Genomic DNA, 23,709 nt, shown 5'->3' with positions numbered 1-23,709 from the left:
ATACGAGCGAACGATTAGCAGTCACAACTGGCAAGCGTGATGTTACGCGCAGGAAGCACCCTCCTCCCACCGCTACACTGAATTTAGAAACAGTACAAGTCTGCCCTTAAGATTCTCAAACCTATGTCGGAAAGATCTGCCTTGCGCCGAGTTCACAAAAATCCCACTGCACATTCCCATTCTTTACGTGCAGTCGGCTGCTACTGGTGTTGCTAGTTGTGACTGCTGATGACAGATGCCGTAGCAATCAATTCATGGAGTGAGTTGTATGTTTTGCGATACTCTGTCTCTGACAAGCAAGCAGAGGTGACACAGGCGCGAACACGGGAAGCTTGCAGCCCCTCGCTGCCTGCAGACACCGAGCAGCCACACTAGGTGGGCGGCCTAAGCCGTAGGCGAAATGTGCTCACTCGCTTGGGCGCGACGTCAAGCTCTAAATAAGGCTTTCACTAGCGTGAGCGTTGCGTGAGCGTCGTGGAAGGTCGGAAAAGTCGTCTGCATGGGTGAGTGCCATGTTTGGGGAGCGTTTCGTAGTTTGCGCAGTGCAATGGAGACGCGGAAACGTGTTGTGGCCCAGTGTTTTGCAGTTGGACGACAAGAGTGGTACACAGTAGTAAAGTGCGAGGCAGTGAGTTGGCATGAACAGTCGAGTGCACAATTGGGCTTCAGATGTGCTTGTTACCTCAGGCGCGGTGTGATTGTCGACAAGGTTTGTGACTGTCCTTTCAAAAAATGGCTCTGAGCACTATGGGACTCAACTGCTGTGGTCATCAGTCGACTGTCCTTTCAATTTAAGACGTTAAATACAGACGTAATTTGTAGTCGTAATACCAGAGCATCGAAACTACTTGGAACTCTTGTGTATATGAACTTGACCGCGCCTTTGTACACTGGTCCCTTCACCCCTACAAACCAACCAACCATCAGGTCCGTGCACATCAGAGTAGCAAAGAATGGAAAACAGCGCAGCTTTGTTGCGCTTGGGGGCGTAGCTCAGTTGGTAGAGCGTTCGCTTTGCATGTGAAAGGTCCCGGGTTCAAGCCCCGGCGCCTCCATGTTTTGTGGACAGTGCATGGTAAGTGTTGGTCGCGGCGAGCCTAAAGACACGCAAGATGTTGCAAAGCCAGCGTCACAGCTCATGTGATGTATACTGACGTAAGGAGAGCAAGACGTAAATGTGAGGACCGGCTGTTGTCGAGGTGTCATCGAGTGCAAATCTGTCTTAGGTATAACGGCCTAACCTCAAAGAAGTCTAGAGAGTGGACAACACGTTCGTCTTACTCAGAGCGGTGGCCGAACGCTATTTTCGACGTTGTGCGCGCCACTTTAATTTTGGCCAACTACGATTCGATACAGAATGCAGGAAACCTGAAAGACACCCTCACGGACACATTGAGAATAGTGTTTGTCTGCGGAATAATGGGAGTGCAAGGGGTCTGTGATATTGATATGGTTGTATGTAGCACTATTTGTCATCAGGGGGCGTAGCTCAGATGGTAGAGCGCTCGCTTAGCATGCGAGAGGTACTGGGATCGATACCCAGCGCCTCCAGAATTTTTAACACACCTACATGCGCACACTGCCACGCAAGTGGGATAATTCACAGCCAGCGAATGTGTCAAGGCAGATACGAGCGAACGATTAGCAGTCACAACTGGCAAGCGTGATGTTACGCGCAGGAAGCACCCTCCTCCCACCGCTACACTGAATTTAGAAACAGTACAAGTCTGCCCTTAAGATTCTCAAACCTATGTCGGAAAGATCTGCCTTGCGCCGAGTTCACAAAAATCCCACTGCACATTCCCATTCTTTACGTGCAGTCGGCTGCTACTGGTGTTGCTAGTTGTGACTGCTGATGACAGATGCCGTAGCAATCAATTCATGGAGTGAGTTGTATGTTTTGCGATACTCTGTCTCTGACAAGCAAGCAGAGGTGACACAGGCGCGAACACGGGAAGCTTGCAGCCCCTCGCTGCCTGCAGACACCGAGCAGCCACACTAGGTGGGCGGCCTAAGCCGTAGGCGAAATGTGCTCACTCGCTTGGGCGCGACGTCAAGCTCTAAATAAGGCTTTCACTAGCGTGAGCGTCGTGGAAAGTCGGAAAAGTCGTCTGCATGGGTGAGTGCCATGTTTGGGGAGCGTTTCGTAGTTTGCGCAGTGCAATGGAGACGCGGAAACGTGTTGTGGCCCAGTGTTTTGCAGTTGGACGACAAGAGTGGTACACAGTAGTAAAGTGCGAGGCAGTGAGTTGGCATGAACAGTCGAGTGCACAATTGGGCTTCAGATGTGCTTGTTACCTCAGGCGCGGTGTGATTGTCGACAAGGTTTGTGACTGTCCTTTCAAAAAATGGCTCTGAGCACTATGGGACTCAACTGCTGTGGTCATCAGTCGACTGTCCTTTCAATTTAAGACGTTAAATACAGACGTAATTTGTAGTCGTAATACCAGAGCATCGAAACTACTTGGAACTCTTGTGTATATGAACTTGACCGCGCCTTTGTACACTGGTCCCTTCACCCCTACAAACCAACCAACCATCAGGTCCGTGCACATCAGAGTAGCAAAGAATGGAAAACAGCGCAGCTTTGTTGCGCTTGGGGGCGTAGCTCAGTTGGTAGAGCGTTCGCTTTGCATGTGAAAGGTCCCGGGTTCAAGCCCCGGCGCCTCCATGTTTTGTGGACAGTGCATGGTAAGTGTTGGTCGCGGCGAGCCTAAAGACACGCAAGATGTTGCAAAGCCAGCGTCACAGCTCATGTGATGTATACTGACGTAAGGAGAGCAAGACGTAAATGTGAGGACCGGCTGTTGTCGAGGTGTCATCGAGTGCAAATCTGTCTTAGGTATAACGGCCTAACCTCAAAGAAGTCTAGAGAGTGGACAACACGTTCGTCTTACTCAGAGCGGTGGCCGAACGCTATTTTCGACGTTGTGCGCGCCACTTTAATTTTGGCCAACTACGATTCGATACAGAATGCAGGAAACCTGAAAGACACCCTCACGGACACATTGAGAATAGTGTTTGTCTGCGGAATAATGGGAGTGCAAGGGGTCTGTGATATTGATATGGTTGTATGTAGCACTATTTGTCATCAGGGGGCGTAGCTCAGATGGTAGAGCGCTCGCTTAGCATGCGAGAGGTACGGGGATCGATACCCAGCGCCTCCAGAATTTTTAACACACCTACATGCGCACACTGCCACGCAAGTGGGATAATTCACAGCCAGCGAATGTGTCAAGGCAGATACGAGCGAACGATTAGCAGTCACAACTGGCAAGCGTGATGTTACGCGCAGGAAGCACCCTCCTCCCACCGCTCCACTGAATTTAGAAACAGTACAAGTCTGCCCTTAAGATTCTCAAACCTATGTCGGAAAGATCTGCCTTGCGCCGAGTTCACAAAAATCCCACTGCACATTCCCATTCTTTACGTGCAGTCGGCTGCTACTGGTGTTGCTAGTTGTGACTGCTGATGACAGATGCCGTAGCAATCAATTCATGGAGTGAGTTGTATGTTTTGCGATACTCTGTCTCTGACAAGCAAGCAGAGGTGACACAGGCGCGAACACGGGAAGCTTGCAGCCCCTCGCTGCCTGCAGACACCGAGCAGCCACACTAGGTGGGCGGCCTAAGCCGTAGGCGAAATGTGCTCACTCGCTTGGGCGCGACGTCAAGCTCTAAATAAGGCTTTCACTAGCGTGAGCGTTGCGTGAGCGTCGTGGAAGGTCGGAAAAGTCGTCTGCATGGGTGAGTGCCATGTTTGGGGAGCGTTTCGTAGTTTGCGCAGTGCAATGGAGACGCGGAAACGTGTTGTGGCCCAGTGTTTTGCAGTTGGACTACAAGAGTGGTACACAGTAGTAAAGTGCGAGGCAGTGAGTTGGCATGAACAGTCGAGTGCACAATTGGGCTTCAGATGTGCTTGTTACCTCAGGCGCGGTGTGATTGTCGACAAGGTTTGTGACTGTCCTTTCAAAAAATGGCTCTGAGCACTATGGGACTCAACTGCTGTGGTCATCAGTCGACTGTCCTTTCAATTTAAGACGTTAAATACAGACGTAATTTGTAGTCGTAATACCAGAGCATCGAAACTACTTGGAACTCTTGTGTATATGAACTTGACCGCGCCTTTGTACACTGGTCCCTTCACCCCTACAAACCAACCAACCATCAGGTCCGTGCACATCAGAGTAGCAAAGAATGGAAAACAGCGCAGCTTTGTTGCGCTTGGGGGCGTAGCTCAGTTGGTAGAGCGTTCGCTTTGCATGTGAAAGGTCCCGGGTTCAAGCCCCGGCGCCTCCATGTTTTGTGGACAGTGCATGGTAAGTGTTGGTCGCGGCGAGCCTAAAGACACGCAAGATGTTGCAAAGCCAGCGTCACAGCTCATGTGATGTATACTGACGTAAGGAGAGCAAGACGTAAATGTGAGGACCGGCTGTTGTCGAGGTGTCATCGAGTGCAAATCTGTCTTAGGTATAACGGCCTAACCTCAAAGAAGTCTAGAGAGTGGACAACACGTTCGTCTTACTCAGAGCGGTGGCCGAACGCTATTTTCGACGTTGTGCGCGCCACTTTAATTTTGGCCAACTACGATTCGATACAGAATGCAGGAAACCTGAAAGACACCCTCACGGACACATTGAGAATAGTGTTTGTCTGCGGAATAATGGGAGTGCAAGGGGTCTGTGATATTGATATGGTTGTATGTAGCACTATTTGTCATCAGGGGGCGTAGCTCAGATAGTAGAGCGCTCGCTTAGCATGCGAGAGGTACTGGGATCGATACCCAGCGCCTCCAGAATTTTTAACACACCTACATGCGCACACTGCCACGCAAGTGGGATAATTCACAGCCAGCGAATGTGTCAAGGCAGATACGAGCGAACGATTAGCAGTCACAACTGGCAAGCGTGATGTTACGCGCAGGAAGCACCCTCCTCCCACCGCTACACTGAATTTAGAAACAGTACAAGTCTGCCCTTAAGATTCTCAAACCTATGTCGGAAAGATCTGCCTTGCGCCGAGTTCACAAAAATCCCACTGCACATTCCCATTCTTTACGTGCAGTCGGCTGCTACTGGTGTTGCTAGTTGTGACTGCTGATGACAGATGCCGTAGCAATCAATTCATGGAGTGAGTTGTATGTTTTGCGATACTCTGTCTCTGACAAGCAAGCAGAGGTGACACAGGCGCGAACACGGGAAGCTTGCAGCCCCTCGCTGCCTGCAGACACCGAGCAGCCACACTAGGTGGGCGGCCTAAGCCGTAGGCGAAATGTGCTCACTCGCTTGGGCGCGACGTCAAGCTCTAAATAAGGCTTTCACTAGCGTGAGCGTTGCGTGAGCGTCGTGGAAGGTCGGAAAAGTCGTCTGCATGGGTGAGTGCCATGTTTGGGGAGCGTTTCGTAGTTTGCGCAGTGCAATGGAGACGCGGAAACGTGTTGTGGCCCAGTGTTTTGCAGTTGGACTACAAGAGTGGTACACAGTAGTAAAGTGCGAGGCAGTGAGTTGGCATGAACAGTCGAGTGCACAATTGGGCTTCAGATGTGCTTGTTACCTCAGGCGCGGTGTGATTGTCGACAAGGTTTGTGACTGTCCTTTCAAAAAATGGCTCTGAGCACTATGGGACTCAACTGCTGTGGTCATCAGTCGACTGTCCTTTCAATTTAAGACGTTAAATACAGACGTAATTTGTAGTCGTAATACCAGAGCATCGAAACTACTTGGAACTCTTGTGTATATGAACTTGACCGCGCCTTTGTACACTGGTCCCTTCACCCCTACAAACCAACCAACCATCAGGTCCGTGCACATCAGAGTAGCAAAGAATGGAAAACAGCGCAGCTTTGTTGCGCTTGGGGGCGTAGCTCAGTTGGTAGAGCGTTCGCTTTGCATGTGAAAGGTCCCGGGTTCAAGCCCCGGCGCCTCCATGTTTTGTGGACAGTGCATGGTAAGTGTTGGTCGCGGCGAGCCTAAAGACACGCAAGATGTTGCAAAGCCAGCGTCACAGCTCATGTGATGTATACTGACGTAAGGAGAGCAAGACGTAAATGTGAGGACCGGCTGTTGTCGAGGTGTCATCGAGTGCAAATCTGTCTTAGGTATAACGGCCTAACCTCAAAGAAGTCTAGAGAGTGGACAACACGTTCGTCTTACTCAGAGCGGTGGCCGAACGCTATTTTCGACGTTGTGCGCGCCACTTTAATTTTGGCCAACTACGATTCGATACAGAATGCAGGAAACCTGAAAGACACCCTCACGGACACATTGAGAATAGTGTTTGTCTGCGGAATAATGGGAGTGCAAGGGGTCTGTGATATTGATATGGTTGTATGTAGCACTATTTGTCATCAGGGGGCGTAGCTCAGATAGTAGAGCGCTCGCTTAGCATGCGAGAGGTACTGGGATCGATACCCAGCGCCTCCAGAATTTTTAACACACCTACATGCGCACACTGCCACGCAAGTGGGATAATTCACAGCCAGCGAATGTGTCAAGGCAGATACGAGCGAACGATTAGCAGTCACAACTGGCAAGCGTGATGTTACGCGCAGGAAGCACCCTCCTCCCACCGCTACACTGAATTTAGAAACAGTACAAGTCTGCCCTTAAGATTCTCAAACCTATGTCGGAAAGATCTGCCTTGCGCCGAGTTCACAAAAATCTCACTGCACATTCCCATTCTTTACGTGCAGTCGGCTGCTACTGGTGTTGCTAGTTGTGACTGCTGATGACAGATGCCGTAGCAATCAATTCATGGAGTGAGTTGTATGTTTTGCGATACTCTGTCTCTGACAAGCAAGCAGAGGTGACACAGGCGCGAACACGGGAAGCTTGCAGCCCCTCGCTGCCTGCAGACACCGAGCAGCCACACTAGGTGGGCGGCCTAAGCCGTAGGCGAAATGTGCTCACTCGCTTGGGCGCGACGTCAAGCTCTAAATAAGGCTTTCACTAGCGTGAGCGTTGCGTGAGCGTCGTGGAAGGTCGGAAAAGTCGTCTGCATGGGTGAGTGCCATGTTTGGGGAGCGTTTCGTAGTTTGCGCAGTGCAATGGAGACGCGGAAACGTGTTGTGGCCCAGTGTTTTGCAGTTGGACGACAAGAGTGGTACACAGTAGTAAAGTGCGAGGCAGTGAGTTGGCATGAACAGTCGAGTGCACAATTGGGCTTCAGATGTGCTTGTTACCTCAGGCGCGGTGTGATTGTCGACAAGGTTTGTGACTGTCCTTTCAAAAAATGGCTCTGAGCACTATGGGACTCAACTGCTGTGGTCATCAGTCGACTGTCCTTTCAATTTAAGACGTTAAATACAGACGTAATTTGTAGTCGTAATACCAGAGCATCGAAACTACTTGGAACTCTTGTGTATATGAACTTGACCGCGCCTTTGTACACTGGTCCCTTCACCCCTACAAACCAACCAACCATCAGGTCCGTGCACATCAGAGTAGCAAAGAATGGAAAACAGCGCAGCTTTGTTGCGCTTGGGGGCGTAGCTCAGTTGGTAGAGCGTTCGATTTGCATGTGAAAGGTCCCGGGTTCAAGCCCCGGCGCCTCCATGTTTTGTGGACAGTGCATGGTAAGTGTTGGTCGCGGCGAGCCTAAAGACACGCAAGATGTTGCAAAGCCAGCGTCACAGCTCATGTGATGTATACTGACGTAAGGAGAGCAAGACGTAAATGTGAGGACCGGCTGTTGTCGAGGTGTCATCGAGTGCAAATCTGTCTTAGGTATAACGGCCTAACCTCAAAGAAGTCTAGAGAGTGGACAACACGTTCGTCTTACTCAGAGCGGTGGCCGAACGCTATTTTCGACGTTGTGCGCGCCACTTTAATTTTGGCCAACTACGATTCGATACAGAATGCAGGAAACCTGAAAGACACCCTCACGGACACATTGAGAATAGTGTTTGTCTGCGGAATAATGGGAGTGCAAGGGGTCTGTGATATTGATATGGTTGTATGTAGCACTATTTGTCATCAGGGGGCGTAGCTCAGATAGTAGAGCGCTCGCTTAGCATGCGAGAGGTACTGGGATCGATACCCAGCGCCTCCAGAATTTTTAACACACCTACATGCGCACACTGCCACGCAAGTGGGATAATTCACAGCCAGCGAATGTGTCAAGGCAGATACGAGCGAACGATTAGCAGTCACAACTGGCAAGCGTGATGTTACGCGCAGGAAGCACCCTCCTCCCACCGCTACACTGAATTTAGAAACAGTACAAGTCTGCCCTTAAGATTCTCAAACCTATGTCGGAAAGATCTGCCTTGCGCCGAGTTCACAAAAATCCCACTGCACATTCCCATTCTTTACGTGCAGTCGGCTGCTACTGGTGTTGCTAGTTGTGACTGCTGATGACAGATGCCGTAGCAATCAATTCATGGAGTGAGTTGTATGTTTTGCGATACTCTGTCTCTGACAAGCAAGCAGAGGTGACACAGGCGCGAACACGGGAAGCTTGCAGCCCCTCGCTGCCTGCAGACACCGAGCAGCCACACTAGGTGGGCGGCCTAAGCCGTAGGCGAAATGTGCTCACTCGCTTGGGCGCGACGTCAAGCTCTAAATAAGGCTTTCACTAGCGTGAGCGTTGCGTGAGCGTCGTGGAAAGTCGGAAAAGTCGTCTGCATGGGTGAGTGCCATGTTTGGGGAGCGTTTCGTAGTTTGCGCAGTGCAATGGAGACGCGGAAACGTGTTGTGGCCCAGTGTTTTGCAGTTGGACGACAAGAGTGGTACACAGTAGTAAAGTGCGAGGCAGTGAGTTGGCATGAACAGTCGAGTGCACAATTGGGCTTCAGATGTGCTTGTTACCTCAGGCGCGGTGTGATTGTCGACAAGGTTTGTGACTGTCCTTTCAAAAAATGGCTCTGAGCACTATGGGACTCAACTGCTGTGGTCATCAGTCGACTGTCCTTTCAATTTAAGACGTTAAATACAGACGTAATTTGTAGTCGTAATACCAGAGCATCGAAACTACTTGGAACTCTTGTGTATATGAACTTGACCGCGCCTTTGTACACTGGTCCCTTCACCCCTACAAACCAACCAACCATCAGGTCCGTGCACATCAGAGTAGCAAAGAATGGAAAACAGCGCAGCTTTGTTGCGCTTGGGGGCGTAGCTCAGTTGGTAGAGCGTTCGCTTTGCATGTGAAAGGTCCCGGGTTCAAGCCCCGGCGCCTCCATGTTTTGTGGACAGTGCATGGTAAGTGTTGGTCGCGGCGAGCCTAAAGACACGCAAGATGTTGCAAAGCCAGCGTCACAGCTCATGTGATGTATACTGACGTAAGGAGAGCAAGACGTAAATGTGAGGACCGGCTGTTGTCGAGGTGTCATCGAGTGCAAATCTGTCTTATTTATAACGGCCTAACCTCAAAGAAGTCTAGAGAGTGGACAACACGTTCGTCTTACTCAGAGCGGTGGCCGAACGCTATTTTCGACGTTGTGCGCGCCACTTTAATTTTGGCCAACTACGATTCGATACAGAATGCAGGAAACCTGAAAGACACCCTCACGGACACATTGAGAATAGTGTTTGTCTGCGGAATAATGGGAGTGCAAGGGGTCTGTGATATTGATATGGTTGTATGTAGCACTATTTGTCATCAGGGGGCGTAGCTCAGATGGTAGAGCGCTCGCTTAGCATGCGAGAGGTACTGGGATCGATACCCAGCGCCTCCAGAATTTTTAACACACCTACATGCGCACACTGCCACGCAAGTGGGATAATTCACAGCCAGCGAATGTGTCAAGGCAGATACGAGCGAACGATTAGCAGTCACAACTGGCAAGCGTGATGTTACGCGCAGGAAGCACCCTCCTCCCACCGCTACACTGAATTTAGAAACAGTACAAGTCTGCCCTTAAGATTCTCAAACCTATGTCGGAAAGATCTGCCTTGCGCCGAGTTCACAAAAATCCCACTGCACATTCCCATTCTTTACGTGCAGTCGGCTGCTACTGGTGTTGCTAGTTGTGACTGCTGATGACAGATGCCGTAGCAATCAATTCATGGAGTGAGTTGTATGTTTTGCGATACTCTGTCTCTGACAAGCAAGCAGAGGTGACACAGGCGCGAACACGGGAAGCTTGCAGCCCCTCGCTGCCTGCAGACACCGAGCAGCCACACTAGGTGGGCGGCCTAAGCCGTAGGCGAAATGTGCTCACTCGCTTGGGCGCGACGTCAAGCTCTAAATAAGGCTTTCACTAGCGTGAGCGTTGCGTGAGCGTCGTGGAAAGTCGGAAAAGTCGTCTGCATGGGTGAGTGCCATGTTTGGGGAGCGTTTCGTAGTTTGCGCAGTGCAATGGAGACGCGGAAACGTGTTGTGGCCCAGTGTTTTGCAGTTGGACGACAAGAGTGGTACACAGTAGTAAAGTGCGAGGCAGTGAGTTGGCATGAACAGTCGAGTGCACAATTGGGCTTCAGATGTGCTTGTTACCTCAGGCGCGGTGTGATTGTCGACAAGGTTTGTGACTGTCCTTTCAAAAAATGGCTCTGAGCACTATGGGACTCAACTGCTGTGGTCATCAGTCGACTGTCCTTTCAATTTAAGACGTTAAATACAGACGTAATTTGTAGTCGTAATACCAGAGCATCGAAACTACTTGGAACTCTTGTGTATATGAACTTGACCGCGCCTTTGTACACTGGTCCCTTCACCCCTACAAACCAACCAACCATCAGGTCCGTGCACATCAGAGTAGCAAAGAATGGAAAACAGCGCAGCTTTGTTGCGCTTGGGGGCGTAGCTCAGTTGGTAGAGCGTTCGCTTTGCATGTGAAAGGTCCCGGGTTCAAGCCCCGGCGCCTCCATGTTTTGTGGACAGTGCATGGTAAGTGTTGGTCGCGGCGAGCCTAAAGACACGCAAGATGTTGCAAAGCCAGCGTCACAGCTCATGTGATGTATACTGACGTAAGGAGAGCAAGACGTAAATGTGAGGACCGGCTGTTGTCGAGGTGTCATCGAGTGCAAATCTGTCTTAGGTATAACGGCCTAACCTCAAAGAAGTCTAGAGAGTGGACAACACGTTCGTCTTACTCAGAGCGGTGGCCGAACGCTATTTTCGACGTTGTGCGCGCCACTTTAATTTTGGCCAACTACGATTCGATACAGAATGCAGGAAACCTGAAAGACACCCTCACGGACACATTGAGAATAGTGTTTGTCTGCGGAATAATGGGAGTGCAAGGGGTCTGTGATATTGATATGGTTGTATGTAGCACTATTTGTCATCAGGGGGCGTAGCTCAGATGGTAGAGCGCTCGCTTAGCATGCGAGAGGTACTGGGATCGATACCCAGCGCCTCCAGAATTTTTAACACACCTACATGCGCACACTGCCACGCAAGTGGGATAATTCACAGCCAGCGAATGTGTCAAGGCAGATACGAGCGAACGATTAGCAGTCACAACTGGCAAGCGTGATGTTACGCGCAGGAAGCACCCTCCTCCCACCGCTACACTGAATTTAGAAACAGTACAAGTCTGCCCTTAAGATTCTCAAACCTATGTCGGAAAGATCTGCCTTGCGCCGAGTTCACAAAAATCCCACTGCACATTCCCATTCTTTACGTGCAGTCGGCTGCTACTGGTGTTGCTAGTTGTGACTGCTGATGACAGATGCCGTAGCAATCAATTCATGGAGTGAGTTGTATGTTTTGCGATACTCTGTCTCTGACAAGCAAGCAGAGGTGACACAGGCGCGAACACGGGAAGCTTGCAGCCCCTCGCTGCCTGCAGACACCGAGCAGCCACACTAGGTGGGCGGCCTAAGCCGTAGGCGAAATGTGCTCACTCGCTTGGGCGCGACGTCAAGCTCTAAATAAGGCTTTCACTAGCGTGAGCGTTGCGTGAGCGTCGTGGAAGGTCGGAAAAGTCGTCTGCATGGGTGAGTGCCATGTTTGGGGAGCGTTTCGTAGTTTGCGCAGTGCAATGGAGACGCGGAAACGTGTTGTGGCCCAGTGTTTTGCAGTTGGACGACAAGAGTGGTACACAGTAGTAAAGTGCGAGGCAGTGAGTTGGCATGAACAGTCGAGTGCACAATTGGGCTTCAGATGTGCTTGTTACCTCAGGCGCGGTGTGATTGTCGACAAGGTTTGTGACTGTCCTTTCAAAAAATGGCTCTGAGCACTATGGGACTCAACTGCTGTGGTCATCAGTCGACTGTCCTTTCAATTTAAGACGTTAAATACAGACGTAATTTGTAGTCGTAATACCAGAGCATCGAAACTACTTGGAACTCTTGTGTATATGAACTTGACCGCGCCTTTGTACACTGGTCCCTTCACCCCTACAAACCAACCAACCATCAGGTCCGTGCACATCAGAGTAGCAAAGAATGGAAAACAGCGCAGCTTTGTTGCGCTTGGGGGCGTAGCTCAGTTGGTAGAGCGTTCGCTTTGCATGTGAAAGGTCCCGGGTTCAAGCCCCGGCGCCTCCATGTTTTGTGGACAGTGCATGGTAAGTGTTGGTCGCGGCGAGCCTAAAGACACGCAAGATGTTGCAAAGCCAGCGTCACAGCTCATGTGATGTATACTGACGTAAGGAGAGCAAGACGTAAATGTGAGGACCGGCTGTTGTCGAGGTGTCATCGAGTGCAAATCTGTCTTAGGTATAACGGCCTAACCTCAAAGAAGTCTAGAGAGTGGACAACACGTTCGTCTTACTCAGAGCGGTGGCCGAACGCTATTTTCGACGTTGTGCGCGCCACTTTAATTTTGGCCAACTACGATTCGATACAGAATGCAGGAAACCTGAAAGACACCCTCACGGACACATTGAGAATAGTGTTTGTCTGCGGAATAATGGGAGTGCAAGGGGTCTGTGATATTGATATGGTTGTATGTAGCACTATTTGTCATCAGGGGGCGTAGCTCAGATGGTAGAGCGCTCGCTTAGCATGCGAGAGGTACTGGGATCGATACCCAGCGCCTCCAGAATTTTTAACACACCTACATGCGCACACTGCCACGCAAGTGGGATAATTCACAGCCAGCGAATGTGTCAAGGCAGATACGAGCGAACGATTAGCAGTCACAACTGGCAAGCGTGATGTTACGCGCAGGAAGCACCCTCCTCCCACCGCTACACTGAATTTAGAAACAGTACAAGTCTGCCCTTAAGATTCTCAAACCTATGTCGGAAAGATCTGCCTTGCGCCGAGTTCACAAAAATCCCACTGCACATTCCCATTCTTTACGTGCAGTCGGCTGCTACTGGTGTTGCTAGTTGTGACTGCTGATGACAGATGCCGTAGCAATCAATTCATGGAGTGAGTTGTATGTTTTGCGATACTCTGTCTCTGACAAGCAAGCAGAGGTGACACAGGCGCGAACACGGGAAGCTTGCAGCCCCTCGCTGCCTGCAGACACCGAGCAGCCACACTAGGTGGGCGGCCTAAGCCGTAGGCGAAATGTGCTCACTCGCTTGGGCGCGACGTCAAGCTCTAAATAAGGCTTTCACTAGCGTGAGCGTTGCGTGAGCGTCGTGGAAGGTCGGAAAAGTCGTCTGCATGGGTGAGTGCCATGTTTGGGGAGCGTTTCGTAGTTTGCGCAGTGCAATGGAGACGCGGAAACGTGTTGTGGCCCAGTGTTTTGCAGTTGGACGACAAGAGTGGTACACAGTAGTAAAGTGCGAGGCAGTGAGTTGGCATGAACAGTCGAGTGCACAATTGGGCTTCAGATGTGCTTGTTACCTCAGGCGCGGTGTGATTGTCGACAAGGTTTGTGACTGTCCTTTCAAAAAATGGCTCTGAGCACTATGGGACTCAACTGCTGTGGTCATCAGTCGACTGTCCTTTCAATTTAAGACGTTAAATACAGACGTAATTTGTAGTCGTAATACCAGAGCATCGAAACTACTTGGAACTCTTGTGTATATGAACTTGACCGCGCCTTTGTACACTGGTCCCTTCACCCCTACAAACCAACCAACCATCAGGTCCGTGCACATCAGAGTAGCAAAGAATGGAAAACAGCGCAGCTTTGTTGCGCTTGGGGGCGTAGCTCAGTTGGTAGAGCGTTCGCTTTGCATGTGAAAGGTCCCGGGTTCAAGCCCCGGCGCCTCCATGTTTTGTGGACAGTGCATGGTAAGTGTTGGTCGCGGCGAGCCTAAAGACACGCAAGATGTTGCAAAGCCAGCGTCACAGCTCATGTGATGTATACTGACGTAAGGAGAGCAAGACGTAAATGTGAGGACCGGCTGTTGTCGAGGTGTCATCGAGTGCAAATCTGTCTTAGGTATAACGGCCTAACCTCAAAGAAGTCTAGAGAGTGGACAACACGTTCGTCTTACTCAGAGCGGTGGCCGAACGCTATTTTCGACGTTGTGCGCGCCACTTTAATTTTGGCCAACTACGATTCGATACAGAATGCAGGAAACCTGAAAGACACCCTCACGGACACATTGAGAATAGTGTTTGTCTGCGGAATAATGGGAGTGCAAGGGGTCTGTGATATTGATATGGTTGTATGTAGCACTATTTGTCATCAGGGGGCGTAGCTCAGATAGTAGAGCGCTCGCTTAGCATGCGAGAGGTACTGGGATCGATACCCAGCGCCTCCAGAATTTTTAACACACCTACATGCGCACACTGCCACGCAAGTGGGATAATTCACAGCCAGCGAATGTGTCAAGGCAGATACGAGCGAACGATTAGCAGTCACAACTGGCAAGCGTGATGTTACGCGCAGGAAGCACCCTCCTCCCACCGCTACACTGAATTTAGAAACAGTACAAGTCTGCCCTTAAGATTCTCAAACCTATGTCGGAAAGATCTGCCTTGCGCCGAGTTCACAAAAATCCCACTGCACATTCCCATTCTTTACGTGCAGTCGGCTGCTACTGGTGTTGCTAGTTGTGACTGCTGATGACAGATGCCGTAGCAATCAATTCATGGAGTGAGTTGTATGTTTTGCGATACTCTGTCTCTGACAAGCAAGCAGAGGTGACACAGGCGCGAACACGGGAAGCTTGCAGCCCCTCGCTGCCTGCAGACACCGAGCAGCCACACTAGGTGGGCGGCCTAAGCCGTAGGCGAAATGTGCTCACTCGCTTGGGCGCGACGTCAAGCTCTAAATAAGGCTTTCACTAGCGTGAGCGTCGTGGAAAGTCGGAAAAGTCGTCTGCATGGGTGAGTGCCATGTTTGGGGAGCGTTTCGTAGTTTGCGCAGTGCAATGGAGACGCGGAAACGTGTTGTGGCCCAGTGTTTTGCAGTTGGACGACAAGAGTGGTACACAGTAGTAAAGTGCGAGGCAGTGAGTTGGCATGAACAGTCGAGTGCACAATTGGGCTTCAGATGTGCTTGTTACCTCAGGCGCGGTGTGATTGTCGACAAGGTTTGTGACTGTCCTTTCAAAAAATGGCTCTGAGCACTATGGGACTCAACTGCTGTGGTCATCAGTCGACTGTCCTTTCAATTTAAGACGTTAAATACAGACGTAATTTGTAGTCGTAATACCAGAGCATCGAAACTACTTGGAACTCTTGTGTATATGAACTTGACCGCGCCTTTGTACACTGGTCCCTTCACCCCTACAAACCAACCAACCATCAGGTCCGTGCACATCAGAGTAGCAAAGAATGGAAAACAGCGCAGCTTTGTTGCGCTTGGGGGCGTAGCTCAGTTGGTAGAGCGTTCGCTTTGCATGTGAAAGGTCCCGGGTTCAAGCCCCGGCGCCTCCATGTTTTGTGGACAGTGCATGGTAAGTGTTGGTCGCGGCGAGCCTAAAGACACGCAAGATGTTGCAAAGCCAGCGTCACAGCTCATGTGATGTATACTGACGTAAGGAGAGCAAGACGTAAATGTGAGGACCGGCTGTTGTCGAGGTGTCATCGAGTGCAAATCTGTCTTAGGTATAACGGCCTAACCTCAAAGAAGTCTAGAGAGTGGACAACACGTTCGTCTTACTCAGAGCGGTGGCCGAACGCTATTTTCGACGTTGTGCGCGCCACTTTAATTTTGGCCAACTACGATTCGATACAGAATGCAGGAAACCTGAAAGACACCCTCACGGACACATTGAGAATAGTGTTTGTCTGCGGAATAATGGGAGTGCAAGGGGTCTGTGATATTGATATGGTTGTATGTAGCACTATTTGTCATCAGGGGGCGTAGCTCAGATGGTAGAGCGCTCGCTTAGCATGCGAGAGGTACTGGGATCGATACCCAGCGCCTCCAGAATTTTTAACACACCTACATGCGCACACTGCCACGCAAGTGGGATAATTCACAGCCAGCGAATGTGTCAAGGCAGATACGAGCGAACGATTAGCAGTCACAACTGGCAAGCGTGATGTTACGCGCAGGAAGCACCCTCCTCCCACCGCTACACTGAATTTAGAAACAGTACAAGTCTGCCCTTAAGATTCTCAAACCTATGTCGGAAAGATCTGCCTTGCGCCGAGTTCACAAAAATCCCACTGCACATTCCCATTCTTTACGTGCAGTCGGCTGCTACTGGTGTTGCTAGTTGTGACTGCTGATGACAGATGCCGTAGCAATCAATTCATGGAGTGAGTTGTATGTTTTGCGATACTCTGTCTCTGACAAGCAAGCAGAGGTGACACAGGCGCGAACACGGGAAGCTTGCAGCCCCTCGCTGCCTGCAGACACCGAGCAGCCACACTAGGTGGGCGGCCTAAGCCGTAGGCGAAATGTGCTCACTCGCTTGGGCGCGACGTCAAGCTCTAAATAAGGCTTTCACTAGCGTGAGCGTTGCGTGAGCGTCGTGGAAGGTCGGAAAAGTCGTCTGCATGGGTGAGTGCCATGTTTGGGGAGCGTTTCGTAGTTTGCGCAGTGCAATGGAGACGCGGAAACGTGTTGTGGCCCAGTGTTTTGCAGTTGGACGACAAGAGTGGTACACAGTAGTAAAGTGCGAGGCAGTGAGTTGGCATGAACAGTCGAGTGCACAATTGGGCTTCAGATGTGCTTGTTACCTCAGGCGCGGTGTGATTGTCGACAAGGTTTGTGACTGTCCTTTCAAAAAATGGCTCTGAGCACTATGGGACTCAACTGCTGTGGTCATCAGTCGACTGTCCTTTCAATTTAAGACGTTAAATACAGACGTAATTTGTAGTCGTAATACCAGAGCATCGAAACTACTTGGAACTCTTGTGTATATGAACTTGACCGCGCCTTTGTACACTGGTCCCTTCACCCCTACAAACCAACCAACCATCAGGTCCGTGCACATCAGAGTAGCAAAGAATGGAAAACAGCGCAGCTTTGTTGCGCTTGGGGGCGTAGCTCAGTTGGTAGAGCGTTCGCTTTGCATGTGAAAGGTCCCGGGTTCAAGCCCCGGCGCCTCCATGTTTTGTGGACAGTGCATGGTAAGTGTTGGTCGCGGCGAGCCTAAAGACACGCAAGATGTTGCAAAGCCAGCGTCACAGCTCATGTGATGTATACTGACGTAAGGAGAGCAAGACGTAAATGTGAGGACCGGCTGTTGTCGAGGTGTCATCGAGTGCAAATCTGTCTTAGGTATAACGGCCTAACCTCAAAGAAGTCTAGAGAGTGGACAACACGTTCGTCTTACTCAGAGCGGTGGCCGAACGCTATTTTCGACGTTGTGCGCGCCACTTTAATTTTGGCCAACTACGATTCGATACAGAATGCAGGAAACCTGAAAGACACCCTCACGGACACATTGAGAATAGTGTTTGTCTGCGGAATAATGGGAGTGCAAGGGGTCTGTGATATTGATATGGTTGTATGTAGCACTATTTGTCATCAGGGGGCGTAGCTCAGATGGTAGAGCGCTCGCTTAGCATGCGAGAGGTACTGGGATCGATACCCAGCGCCTCCAGAATTTTTAACACACCTACATGCGCACACTGCCACGCAAGTGGGATAATTCACAGCCAGCGAATGTGTCAAGGCAGATACGAGCGAACGATTAGCAGTCACAACTGGCAAGCGTGATGTTACGCGCAGGAAGCACCCTCCTCCCACCGCTACACTGAATTTAGAAACAGTACAAGTCTGCCCTTAAGATTCTCAAACCTATGTCGGAAAGATCTGCCTTGCGCCGAGTTCACAAAAATCCCACTGCACATTCCCATTCTTTACGTGCAGTCGGCTGCTACTGGTGTTGCTAGTTGTGACTGCTGATGACAGATGCCGTAGCAATCAATTCATGGAGTGAGTTGTATGTTTTGCGATACTCTGTCTCTGACAAGCAAGCAGAGGTGACACAGGCGCGAACACGGGAAGCTTGCAGCCCCTCGCTGCCTGCAGACACCGAGCAGCCACACTAGGTGGGCGGCCTAAGCCGTAGGCGAAATGTGCTCACTCGCTTGGGCGCGACGTCAAGCTCTAAATAAGGCTTTCACTAGCGTGAGCGTTGCGTGAGCGTCGTGGAAAGTCGGAAAAGTCGTCTGCATGGGTGAGTGCCATGTTTGGGGAGCGTTTCGTAGTTTGCGCAGTGCAATGGAGACGCGGAAACGTGTTGTGGCCCAGTGTTTTGCAGTTGGACGACAAGAGTGGTACACAGTAGTAAAGTGCGAGGCAGTGAGTTGGCATGAACAGTCGAGTGCACAATTGGGCTTCAGATGTGCTTGTTACCTCAGGCGCGGTGTGATTGTCGACAAGGTTTGTGACTGTCCTTTCAAAAAATGGCTCTGAGCACTATGGGACTCAACTGCTGTGGTCATCAGTCGACTGTCCTTTCAATTTAAGACGTTAAATACAGACGTAATTTGTAGTCGTAATACCAGAGCATCGAAACTACTTGGAACTCTTGTGTATATGAACTTGACCGCGCCTTTGTACACTGGTCCCTTCACCCCTACAAACCAACCAACCATCAGGTCCGTGCACATCAGAGTAGCAAAGAATGGAAAACAGCGCAGCTTTGTTGCGCTTGGGGGCGTAGCTCAGTTGGTAGAGCGTTCGATTTGCATGTGAAAGGTCCCGGGTTCAAGCCCCGGCGCCTCCATGTTTTGTGGACAGTGCATGGTAAGTGTTGGTCGCGGCGAGCCTAAAGACACGCAAGATGTTGCAAAGCCAGCGTCACAGCTCATGTGATGTATACTGACGTAAGGAGAGCAAGACGTAAATGTGAGGACCGGCTGTTGTCGAGGTGTCATCGAGTGCAAATCTGTCTTAGGTATAACGGCCTAACCTCAAAGAAGTCTAGAGAGTGGACAACACGTTCGTCTTACTCAGAGCGGTGGCCGAACGCTATTTTCGACGTTGTGCGCGCCACTTTAATTTTGGCCAACTACGATTCGATACAGAATGCAGGAAACCTGAAAGACACCCTCACGGACACATTGAGAATAGTGTTTGTCTGCGGAATAATGGGAGTGCAAGGGGTCTGTGATATTGATATGGTTGTATGTAGCACTATTTGTCATCAGGGGGCGTAGCTCAGATGGTAGAGCGCTCGCTTAGCATGCGAGAGGTACTGGGATCGATACCCAGCGCCTCCAGAATTTTTAACACACCTACATGCGCACACTGCCACGCAAGTGGGATAATTCACAGCCAGCGAATGTGTCAAGGCAGATACGAGCGAACGATTAGCAGTCACAACTGGCAAGCGTGATGTTACGCGCAGGAAGCACCCTCCTCCCACCGCTACACTGAATTTAGAAACAGTACAAGTCTGCCCTTAAGATTCTCAAACCTATGTCGGAAAGATCTGCCTTGCGCCGAGTTCACAAAAATCCCACTGCACATTCCCATTCTTTACGTGCAGTCGGCTGCTACTGGTGTTGCTAGTTGTGACTGCTGATGACAGATGCCGTAGCAATCAATTCATGGAGTGAGTTGTATGTTTTGCGATACTCTGTCTCTGACAAGCAAGCAGAGGTGACACAGGCGCGAACACGGGAAGCTTGCAGCCCCTCGCTGCCTGCAGACACCGAGCAGCCACACTAGGTGGGCGGCCTAAGCCGTAGGCGAAATGTGCTCACTCGCTTGGGCGCGACGTCAAGCTCTAAATAAGGCTTTCACTAGCGTGAGCGTTGCGTGAGCGTCGTGGAAAGTCGGAAAAGTCGTCTGCATGGGTGAGTGCCATGTTTGGGGAGCGTTTCGTAGTTTGCGCAGTGCAATGGAGACGCGGAAACGTGTTGTGGCCCAGTGTTTTGCAGTTGGACGACAAGAGTGGTACACAGTAGTAAAGTGCGAGGCAGTGAGTTGGCATGAACAGTCGAGTGCACAATTGGGCTTCAGATGTGCTTGTTACCTCAGGCGCGGTGTGATTGTCGACAAGGTTTGTGACTGTCCTTTCAAAAAATGGCTCTGAGCACTATGGGACTCAACTGCTGTGGTCATCAGTCGACTGTCCTTTCAATTTAAGACGTTAAATACAGACGTAATTTGTAGTCGTAATACCAGAGCATCGAAACTACTTGGAACTCTTGTGTATATGAACTTGACCGCGCCTTTGTACACTGGTCCCTTCACCCCTACAAACCAACCAACCATCAGGTCCGTGCACATCAGAGTAGCAAAGAATGGAAAACAGCGCAGCTTTGTTGCGCTTGGGGGCGTAGCTCAGTTGGTAGAGCGTTCGATTTGCATGTGAAAGGTCCCGGGTTCAAGCCCCGGCGCCTCCATGTTTTGTGGACAGTGCATGGTAAGTGTTGGTCGCGGCGAGCCTAAAGACACGCAAGATGTTGCAAAGCCAGCGTCACAGCTCATGTGATGTATACTGACGTAAGGAGAGCAAGACGTAAATGTGAGGACCGGCTGTTGTCGAGGTGTCATCGAGTGCAAATCTGTCTTAGGTATAACGGCCTAACCTCAAAGAAGTCTAGAGAGTGGACAACACGTTCGTCTTACTCAGAGCGGTGGCCGAACGCTATTTTCGACGTTGTGCGCGCCACTTTAATTTTGGCCAACTACGATTCGATACAGAATGCAGGAAACCTGAAAGACACCCTCACGGACACATTGAGAATAGTGTTTGTCTGCGGAATAATGGGAGTGCAAGGGGTCTGTGATATTGATATGGTTGTATGTAGCACTATTTGTCATCAGGGGGCGTAGCTCAGATGGTAGAGCGCTCGCTTAGCATGCGAGAGGTACTGGGATCGATACCCAGCGCCTCCAGAATTTTTAACACACCTACATGCGCACACTGCCACGCAAGTGGGATAATTCACAGCCAGCGAATGTGTCAAGGCAGATACGAGCGAACGATTAGCAGTCACAACTGGCAAGCGTGATGTTACGCGCAGGAAGCACCCTCCTCCCACCGCTACACTGAATTTAGAAACAGTACAAGTCTGCCCTTAAGATTCTCAAACCTATGTCGGAAAGATCTGCCTTGCGCCGAGTTCACAAAAATCCCACTGCACATTCCCATTCTTTACGTGCAGTCGGCTGCTACTGGTGTTGCTAGTTGTGACTGCTGATGACAGATGCCGTAGCAATCAATTCATGGAGTGAGTTGTATGTTTTGCGATACTCTGTCTCTGACAAGCAAGCAGAGGTGACACAGGCGCGAACACGGGAAGCTTGCAGCCCCTCGCTGCCTGCAGACACCGAGCAGCCACACTAGGTGGGCGGCCTAAGCCGTAGGCGAAATGTGCTCACTCGCTTGGGCGCGACGTCAAGCTCTAAATAAGGCTTTCACTAGCGTGAGCGTTGCGTGAGCGTCGTGGAAAGTCGGAAAAGTCGTCTGCATGGGTGAGTGCCATGTTTGGGGAGCGTTTCGTAGTTTGCGCAGTGCAATGGAGACGCGGAAACGTGTTGTGGCCCAGTGTTTTGCAGTTGGACGACAAGAGTGGTACACAGTAGTAAAGTGCGAGGCAGTGAGTTGGCATGAACAGTCGAGTGCACAATTGGGCTTCAGATGTGCTTGTTACCTCAGGCGCGGTGTGATTGTCGACAAGGTTTGTGACTGTCCTTTCAAAAAATGGCTCTGAGCACTATGGGACTCAACTGCTGTGGTCATCAGTCGACTGTCCTTTCAATTTAAGACGTTAAATACAGACGTAATTTGTAGTCGTAATACCAGAGCATCGAAACTACTTGGAACTCTTGTGTATATGAACTTGACCGCGCCTTTGTACACTGGTCCCTTCACCCCTACAAACCAACCAACCATCAGGTCCGTGCACATCAGAGTAGCAAAGAATGGAAAACAGCGCAGCTTTGTTGCGCTTGGGGGCGTAGCTCAGTTGGTAGAGCGTTCGCTTTGCATGTGAAAGGTCCCGGGTTCAAGCCCCGGCGCCTCCATGTTTTGTGGACAGTGCATGGTAAGTGTTGGTCGCGGCGAGCCTAAAGACACGCAAGATGTTGCAAAGCCAGCGTCACAGCTCATGTGATGTATACTGACGTAAGGAGAGCAAGACGTAAATGTGAGGACCGGCTGTTGTCGAGGTGTCATCGAGTGCAAATCTGTCTTAGGTATAACGGCCTAACCTCAAAGAAGTCTAGAGAGTGGACAACACGTTCGTCTTACTCAGAGCGGTGGCCGAACGCTATTTTCGACGTTGTGCGCGCCACTTTAATTTTGGCCAACTACGATTCGATACAGAATGCAGGAAACCTGAAAGACACCCTCACGGACACATTGAGAATAGTGTTTGTCTGCGGAATAATGGGAGTGCAAGGGGTCTGTGATATTGATATGGTTGTATGTAGCACTATTTGTCATCAGGGGGCGTAGCTCAGATGGTAGAGCGCTCGCTTAGCATGCGAGAGGTACTGGGATCGATACCCAGCGCCTCCAGAATTTTTAACACACCTACATGCGCACACTGCCACGCAAGTGGGATAATTCACAGCCAGCGAATGTGTCAAGGCAGATACGAGCGAACGATTAGCAGTCACAACTGGCAAGCGTGATGTTACGCGCAGGAAGCACCCTCCTCCCACCGCTACACTGAATTTAGAAACAGTACAAGTCTGCCCTTAAGATTCTCAAACCTATGTCGGAAAGATCTGCCTTGCGCCGAGTTCACAAAAATCCCACTGCACATTCCCATTCTTTACGTGCAGTCGGCTGCTACTGGTGTTGCTAGTTGTGACTGCTGATGACAGATGCCGTAGCAATCAATTCATGGAGTGAGTTGTATGTTTTGCGATACTCTGTCTCTGACAAGCAAGCAGAGGTGACACAGGCGCGAACACGGGAAGCTTGCAGCCCCTCGCTGCCTGCAGACACCGAGCAGCCACACTAGGTGGGCGGCCTAAGCCGTAGGCGAAATGTGCTCACTCGCTTGGGCGCGACGTCAAGCTCTAAATAAGGCTTTCACTAGCGTGAGCGTTGCGTGAGCGTCGTGGAAGGTCGGAAAAGTCGTCTGCATGGGTGAGTGCCATGTTTGGGGAGCGTTTCGTAGTTTGCGCAGTGCAATGGAGACGCGGAAACGTGTTGTGGCCCAGTGTTTTGCAGTTGGACGACAAGAGTGGTACACAGTAGTAAAGTGCGAGGCAGTGAGTTGGCATGAACAGTCGAGTGCACAATTGGGCTTCAGATGTGCTTGTTACCTCAGGCGCGGTGTGATTGTCGACAAGGTTTGTGACTGTCCTTTCAAAAAATGGCTCTGAGCACTATGGGACTCAACTGCTGTGGTCATCAGTCGACTGTCCTTTCAATTTAAGACGTTAAATACAGACGTAATTTGTAGTCGTAATACCAGAGCATCGAAACTACTTGGAACTCTTGTGTATATGAACTTGACCGCGCCTTTGTACACTGGTCCCTTCACCCCTACAAACCAACCAACCATCAGGTCCGTGCACATCAGAGTAGCAAAGA

At 50.6% G+C, this 23,709-nt stretch overlaps 28 non-coding genes across 28 annotated transcripts; all 28 read left to right on the top strand.

Annotated features, from left to right (window-relative positions):
- The first annotated feature begins 982 nt into the window (after positions 1-982).
- Trnaa-ugc (transfer RNA alanine (anticodon UGC)) lies at positions 983-1,055 on the top strand. Its single transcript has one exon. It is a non-coding gene; the product is annotated as a tRNA-Ala (tRNA).
- Positions 1,056-1,478: 423 nt separating this feature from the next.
- Trnaa-agc (transfer RNA alanine (anticodon AGC)) lies at positions 1,479-1,551 on the top strand. Its single transcript has one exon. It is a non-coding gene; the product is annotated as a tRNA-Ala (tRNA).
- Positions 1,552-2,598: 1,047 nt separating this feature from the next.
- Positions 2,599-2,671, top strand: Trnaa-ugc (transfer RNA alanine (anticodon UGC)). Its single transcript has one exon. It is a non-coding gene; the product is annotated as a tRNA-Ala (tRNA).
- Positions 2,672-3,094: 423 nt separating this feature from the next.
- Positions 3,095-3,167, top strand: Trnaa-agc (transfer RNA alanine (anticodon AGC)). Its single transcript has one exon. It is a non-coding gene; the product is annotated as a tRNA-Ala (tRNA).
- A 1,058-nt stretch (positions 3,168-4,225) lies between these two features.
- Positions 4,226-4,298, top strand: Trnaa-ugc (transfer RNA alanine (anticodon UGC)). Its single transcript has one exon. It is a non-coding gene; the product is annotated as a tRNA-Ala (tRNA).
- A 423-nt stretch (positions 4,299-4,721) lies between these two features.
- On the top strand, positions 4,722-4,794 carry Trnaa-agc (transfer RNA alanine (anticodon AGC)). Its single transcript has one exon. It is a non-coding gene; the product is annotated as a tRNA-Ala (tRNA).
- A 1,058-nt stretch (positions 4,795-5,852) lies between these two features.
- Positions 5,853-5,925, top strand: Trnaa-ugc (transfer RNA alanine (anticodon UGC)). The gene has a single exon. It is a non-coding gene; the product is annotated as a tRNA-Ala (tRNA).
- Positions 5,926-6,348: 423 nt separating this feature from the next.
- Positions 6,349-6,421, top strand: Trnaa-agc (transfer RNA alanine (anticodon AGC)). The gene has a single exon. It is a non-coding gene; the product is annotated as a tRNA-Ala (tRNA).
- Positions 6,422-7,479: 1,058 nt separating this feature from the next.
- Positions 7,480-7,552, top strand: Trnaa-ugc (transfer RNA alanine (anticodon UGC)). Its single transcript has one exon. It is a non-coding gene; the product is annotated as a tRNA-Ala (tRNA).
- A 423-nt stretch (positions 7,553-7,975) lies between these two features.
- Trnaa-agc (transfer RNA alanine (anticodon AGC)) lies at positions 7,976-8,048 on the top strand. Its single transcript has one exon. It is a non-coding gene; the product is annotated as a tRNA-Ala (tRNA).
- Positions 8,049-9,106: 1,058 nt separating this feature from the next.
- On the top strand, positions 9,107-9,179 carry Trnaa-ugc (transfer RNA alanine (anticodon UGC)). Its single transcript has one exon. It is a non-coding gene; the product is annotated as a tRNA-Ala (tRNA).
- A 423-nt stretch (positions 9,180-9,602) lies between these two features.
- Positions 9,603-9,675, top strand: Trnaa-agc (transfer RNA alanine (anticodon AGC)). Its single transcript has one exon. It is a non-coding gene; the product is annotated as a tRNA-Ala (tRNA).
- Positions 9,676-10,733: 1,058 nt separating this feature from the next.
- Positions 10,734-10,806, top strand: Trnaa-ugc (transfer RNA alanine (anticodon UGC)). Its single transcript has one exon. It is a non-coding gene; the product is annotated as a tRNA-Ala (tRNA).
- Positions 10,807-11,229: 423 nt separating this feature from the next.
- Positions 11,230-11,302, top strand: Trnaa-agc (transfer RNA alanine (anticodon AGC)). Its single transcript has one exon. It is a non-coding gene; the product is annotated as a tRNA-Ala (tRNA).
- A 1,058-nt stretch (positions 11,303-12,360) lies between these two features.
- Trnaa-ugc (transfer RNA alanine (anticodon UGC)) lies at positions 12,361-12,433 on the top strand. The gene has a single exon. It is a non-coding gene; the product is annotated as a tRNA-Ala (tRNA).
- Positions 12,434-12,856: 423 nt separating this feature from the next.
- On the top strand, positions 12,857-12,929 carry Trnaa-agc (transfer RNA alanine (anticodon AGC)). The gene has a single exon. It is a non-coding gene; the product is annotated as a tRNA-Ala (tRNA).
- Positions 12,930-13,987: 1,058 nt separating this feature from the next.
- Trnaa-ugc (transfer RNA alanine (anticodon UGC)) lies at positions 13,988-14,060 on the top strand. Its single transcript has one exon. It is a non-coding gene; the product is annotated as a tRNA-Ala (tRNA).
- Positions 14,061-14,483: 423 nt separating this feature from the next.
- Positions 14,484-14,556, top strand: Trnaa-agc (transfer RNA alanine (anticodon AGC)). Its single transcript has one exon. It is a non-coding gene; the product is annotated as a tRNA-Ala (tRNA).
- Positions 14,557-15,603: 1,047 nt separating this feature from the next.
- Trnaa-ugc (transfer RNA alanine (anticodon UGC)) lies at positions 15,604-15,676 on the top strand. The gene has a single exon. It is a non-coding gene; the product is annotated as a tRNA-Ala (tRNA).
- Positions 15,677-16,099: 423 nt separating this feature from the next.
- Positions 16,100-16,172, top strand: Trnaa-agc (transfer RNA alanine (anticodon AGC)). The gene has a single exon. It is a non-coding gene; the product is annotated as a tRNA-Ala (tRNA).
- A 1,058-nt stretch (positions 16,173-17,230) lies between these two features.
- Trnaa-ugc (transfer RNA alanine (anticodon UGC)) lies at positions 17,231-17,303 on the top strand. Its single transcript has one exon. It is a non-coding gene; the product is annotated as a tRNA-Ala (tRNA).
- Positions 17,304-17,726: 423 nt separating this feature from the next.
- Positions 17,727-17,799, top strand: Trnaa-agc (transfer RNA alanine (anticodon AGC)). The gene has a single exon. It is a non-coding gene; the product is annotated as a tRNA-Ala (tRNA).
- Positions 17,800-18,857: 1,058 nt separating this feature from the next.
- Positions 18,858-18,930, top strand: Trnaa-ugc (transfer RNA alanine (anticodon UGC)). Its single transcript has one exon. It is a non-coding gene; the product is annotated as a tRNA-Ala (tRNA).
- Positions 18,931-19,353: 423 nt separating this feature from the next.
- On the top strand, positions 19,354-19,426 carry Trnaa-agc (transfer RNA alanine (anticodon AGC)). The gene has a single exon. It is a non-coding gene; the product is annotated as a tRNA-Ala (tRNA).
- Positions 19,427-20,484: 1,058 nt separating this feature from the next.
- Positions 20,485-20,557, top strand: Trnaa-ugc (transfer RNA alanine (anticodon UGC)). Its single transcript has one exon. It is a non-coding gene; the product is annotated as a tRNA-Ala (tRNA).
- A 423-nt stretch (positions 20,558-20,980) lies between these two features.
- Positions 20,981-21,053, top strand: Trnaa-agc (transfer RNA alanine (anticodon AGC)). Its single transcript has one exon. It is a non-coding gene; the product is annotated as a tRNA-Ala (tRNA).
- Positions 21,054-22,111: 1,058 nt separating this feature from the next.
- On the top strand, positions 22,112-22,184 carry Trnaa-ugc (transfer RNA alanine (anticodon UGC)). Its single transcript has one exon. It is a non-coding gene; the product is annotated as a tRNA-Ala (tRNA).
- Positions 22,185-22,607: 423 nt separating this feature from the next.
- Trnaa-agc (transfer RNA alanine (anticodon AGC)) lies at positions 22,608-22,680 on the top strand. The gene has a single exon. It is a non-coding gene; the product is annotated as a tRNA-Ala (tRNA).
- Positions 22,681-23,709: the final 1,029 nt, after the last annotated feature.

This window comes from Schistocerca nitens, chromosome 10 (genome assembly GCF_023898315.1).
Source record: "Schistocerca nitens isolate TAMUIC-IGC-003100 chromosome 10, iqSchNite1.1, whole genome shotgun sequence".
NCBI lineage: Eukaryota > Metazoa > Arthropoda > Insecta > Orthoptera > Acrididae > Schistocerca > Schistocerca nitens.
The sequence above is the reverse complement of the archived record's forward strand: the minus strand, read 5'-3'. Positions and strand labels throughout refer to the sequence as shown.